Source organism: Penaeus japonicus, unplaced genomic scaffold, assembly GCF_977035675.1.
Source record: "Penaeus japonicus unplaced genomic scaffold, GWHDUDI00000001_assembly GWHDUDI00000023, whole genome shotgun sequence".
Classification (NCBI taxonomy): Eukaryota; Metazoa; Arthropoda; class Malacostraca; order Decapoda; family Penaeidae; genus Penaeus; species Penaeus japonicus.
Window position 1 is genome coordinate 28,575,503 of NW_028234425.1, and position 5,000 is coordinate 28,580,502.

Sequence of the window (5,000 nt, forward strand, 5' to 3'; positions counted from 1 at the left end):
AAAAGCTGAATGAAAACGAGAAAGCTGAATGAAAACATGAAAGCTGAATGAAAACATGAAAGCTGAATGAAAACATGAAAGCTGAATGAAAACGAGGAAGCTGAATGAAAAAGAGAAGGCGAAATGAAAACGAGAAATATGAATGAAAACGAGAAAGCGAAATGGAAAGGAAAAAGCGGAATGAAAATGAGAAGGTGGAATAGAAACGAGAAAGAGGAATGAAAACGAGAAAGCTGAATGAAAACGAGAAAGCTGAATGAAAACGAGGAAGCGAAATGGAAACGAGAAATCGAAATGGAAACGAGAAAGCTGAATGATAACGAGAAAACTAAATGAAAACGAGAAAGCTGAATGAAAACGAGAAAGCTGAATGAAAACGAGATAGGTTAGTGAATGAAAACGCGAACGTGAATGAAACGAGAAATCGAAATGGAAACGAGAAAGCTGAATGATAACGAGAAAACTAAATGAAAACGAGAAAGCTGAATGAAAACGAGAAAGCTGAATGAAAACGAGGAAGCGAAATGGAAACGAGAAATCGAAATGAAAACGAGAAAGCTGAATGATAACGAGAAAACCAAATGAAAACGAAAAAGCTGAATGAAAACGAGAAAGCTGAATGAAAACGAGAAAGCTGAATGAAAACGAGAAAGCTGAATGAAAACGAGAAAGCTGAATGAAAACGAGAAAGCTGAATGAAAACGAGAAAGCTGAATGAAAACGAGAAAGCTGAATGAAAACGAGAAAGCTGAATGAAAACGAGAAAGCTGAATGAAAACATGAAAGCTGAATGAAAACGAGGAAGCTGAATGAAAAAGAGAAGGCGAAATGAAAACGAGAGAGCGGAATAGAAAGGAGAAAGCGGAATAAACGAGAGAGCTGAATGAAAACGAGGAAGTGAATGAAAACCTAGGTGGGGAAAAGCTGAATGAAAACAAAAGCTGAATTAAAAACAAGAAAGCTGAATGAAAACGGCATAGCTGATGAAAACGAGAAAGCTGACTGAAAACGAGAAAGCGGATGAAAAGAGAAAGCGAAAGAAAACGAGAAAAATTGAATTAACACGAATGCTGAATGAAAACGAGAAAGCTGAATGAAAACGAGAAAGCTAAATGAAAACGAGAAAGCTGCATGAAAACGAGAAAGCTGAAGGAAAACGAGAAAGCTGAATGAAACCGAGACAGCTGAATTTTTTTTTGGTGTTTTATGTGGGGTGTTGTAGTTGTTTGGTGTTTTTGTTATTTTTTTTTTTTGTTTGCTGGTTCTTGTTTCTTGTTCTTTTTTTTTGTTGTTGAAAACGAGAAAGCTGAATGAAAACGAGAAAGCTGAATGAAAACGAGAAAGCTGAATGAAACGAGAAAGCTGAATGAAAACGAGAAAGCTTTAAAACGAAAATCTGAATGAAAACGAGAGAGCTGAATGAAAACGAGCAAAGCTGAATGAAAACAAAAAATAATTTTGGGGGAGAAAGCTGAATTAAAACGAGAAAGCTGAATGAAAACGAGAGAGCTGAATGAAAACGAGAAAGCTGAATGAAAACGAGAGAGCTGGAATGAACGAGAAAGCTGAATGAAACGTGAAAGCGGAATGAAAACGAAGCAAGTGAATGAAACGAGAAAGCTGAATGAAAACGAGAAAGCAAAGCTGAATGAAAACGAGGAAGCTGAATGAAAAAGAGAAGGCGAAATGAAAACGAGAAATATGAATGAAAACGAGAAGCTGAATTAAACAAGGAAAGTGCTGAATGAAACCGAGATAGCTGATGAAAACGAGAAAGCTGATGAAAACGAGAAAGCTGAATGAAAATGAGGAAAGTGAATGAAAAACGAGAAAGCTTGAAATGAAAACGAGAAAGCTGAATGAAACGAGAAAACAAATGAAACGAAAAAGCTGAATGGAAACGAGAAAGCTGAATGAAAACGAAAAGCTGAATGAAAACGAGAAAGCTGAATGAAAACGAGAAAGCTGAAAACGAGAAAGCAAATGAAAACGAGAAAGCTGAAGTAAACGAGAACTGAATGGATAATGAGAAGAAATGAATGAAAACAAGAAAGCTGAATGATCACCGAAGAAAACGAGAAGCTGAATGAAAACGAGAAAGCTGAATGAAAACGAGGAAAGCTGAATGAAAACGAGAAAGCTGAATGAAAACGGAAAGCTGAATGAAAACGAGAAAGCTGAATGACAAGTGAACGCTGAAAGGCACAACGAGGACGAGGAAGTGATGATAACGAGAAAACTAAATGAAACGAGAAAGCTGAATGAAAATGAGGAAGCGGAATGAAAACGAGAAAGCTGAATGAAAACGAGAAAGCTGAATGAAAACGAGAAGCCTGATGGAACAGCGAAGTGAATGAAAACGAGAAAGCTGAATGACACGAGAAACGAGGAAAGCGATTGAAATACGTGAAAAGCTGAATAAGAATGAGAATGAAAAGAGATAGTGATGAACCGGAAGTGAATGAAACGAGAAGCTGAATGAAAACGAGAAAGCTGAATGAAAAACGAGAAAGTGAATGAAAACGAGAAAGCTGAATGAAAAAGGAGGAAAGCTGAGGAAAACGGGGAAGCTTGAATGATAATGAGAAAAATGAATGAAGAGAAAGCTGAATGATTGAAAAACGAGAAAGCTTAACGAAAACGAGAAGGCGGAATGAAAACGAGAGAGCCACGTGACTGATAGAAAGCTGAATGAAAACGAGAAAGCTGAATGAAAACGAGAGAGCTGAATGAAAACGAGAAAGCTGAATGAAAACGAGAGAGCTGAATGAAAACGAGAAAGCTGAATGAAAACGAGAAAGCTGAATGAAAACGAGAAAGCTGAATGAAAACGAGAAAGCTGAATGAAAACGAGAAAGCTGAATGAAAACGAGAGAGCTGAATATGAGGAAAACGAGGATGAAAAGCTGAATGAAAACGAGGGAAGAAAAGCTGAATGAAAACGAGAAAGCTGAATGAAACGAGAATGCAGAAGTAAAACGAGGAAGCTGAAATGATAAAGAGGAAAAAAATGAACTGAAACGAGGGGAAAGAAAGCTGAAAGAAAACGAGGATATGCTGAATGAAACGAGAAAGCGGAAATGAAAACGAGAATCTTAATGAAACGAGAAAGCTGAATGAAAACGAGAAAGCTGAATGAAAACGAGAAAGCTGAATGAAAACATGAAAGCTGAATGAAAACGAGAAAGCTGAATGAAAACGAGAAAGCTGAATGAAAACGAGAAAGCTGAATGAAAACGAGAAAGCTGAATGAAAACGAGAAAGCTGAATGAAAACGAGAAAGCTGAATGAAAACGAGAAAGCTGAATGAAAACGAGAAAGCTGAATGAAAACGAGAAAGCTGAATGAAAACGAGAAAGCTGAATGAAAACGAGAAAGCTGAATGAAAACGAGAAAGCTGAATGAAAACGAGAAAGCTGAATGAAAACGAGAAAGCTGAATGAAAACGAAAAAGCTGAATGAAAACGAGAAAGCTGAATGAAAACGAGAAAGCTGAATGAAAACGAGAAAGCTGAATGAAAACGAGAAAGCTGAATGAAAACGAGAAAGCTGAATGAAAACGAGAAAGCTGAATGAAAACGAGAAAGCTGAATGAAAACGAGAAAGCTGAATGAAAACGAGATAGATGAATGAAAACGAGAAAGCTGAATGAAAACGAGAAAGCTGAATGAAAACGAGAAAGCTGAATGAAAACGAGAAAGCTGAATGAAAACGAGATAGATGAATGAAAACGAGAAAGCTGAATGAAATGGAGACGAAATGAAGAGGAATAGGGATGCAACGACTCAAAGAAGACATGAGAGAGACAAGGAAGAAAGAAAGAATGAAAGAAAGAAAGAAAGACGACGATGAACAAAAAGAGGAGAAAGGGAGAGAAGAGAGAGACAGACAAAAGGCAAAAAGTGAAAGAGAGAAGAGAAGAAGAGAAGAAAGAACAACAACAAATATCGCTCGTTAGTTGTTGTTGCATTTTTTTTTTTTTTTTTTTTTTGGGGGGGGGTCCTTTGAAAAATCAATATTTTGGGGGGTCTTCTGGTTAGAAAAAAAAGTTACTGTATTTCTTAAAATTCCACATGGGATGGAACACTAGTTGCAACACATTACAAAAAAAAAAAGTGAACAGAAAAAAAAAACAGAGAAAGAAGAGGAAATAAAAGAGAAGAAGAGAGAGATGGGATGTAAGAAAACGGAGGGCACCATCAATATTCGTGTGCTGTTTACCCTCCTTCAAGCCTGTTATCCCCTTGCTCTGTGTATTCCTCGAGGCCAGCGAGGTAAGAGTAACTTCATTAATGGTTACAGCAGCGAGTCCCCAACCTGTGAATTCTCAGACGTCTGGTGGGGGGAGGGGGGGGAGGGGGCGAAGGTAGTGGTAGGAGCTTCGTGAATTAATAAGTTTAGAATTCTAAGACGCTACGGTAAAATTGGTAAGCACGTATCCGATAAGTTTTAAATTTTAAGATTGCAGTAGAATAGGTAAGTAAGTAATAAGTTTAACATTTCGAGACTCTAGTTGAATAGGTACACGATAAGTTTAAAATAGGTACAAGATAAGTTTACAATTGCAAGACTAAAGTAAAAGAGGTAAATATGAACGCGATGTGTTTTAAATTCCAACACGTTTACGATAAAGGGTCCATTAATAAAGTTTAAAATTCCTAATATTCTACAGTAAGATGTGTAAATATACAAGCGATAAGGAAGTTAAATATATGCTTTAAAACTTTCCTTTTACGTGTTTTATTCCATACTGTCATCATTATTATTAGATTTGGTGCACCACTGATTTGATTAATATACTCAATTACATGGGTTTAACAGTATAGAGATAAAACTAGTTTGTTGTTAGTTAACAAAACCGTTCGTTGCATATAGTTAGTTTGTTTTTGTTTTATGTTTGTTTGTTTGTTTTTTGTATCTTGGGTCTGTTGGAAAATTTATCTCAACAGAATGAGTCATTGATGGTAAAAAAAAAGTAGGAACAGCTAGTTTTTCTTCAA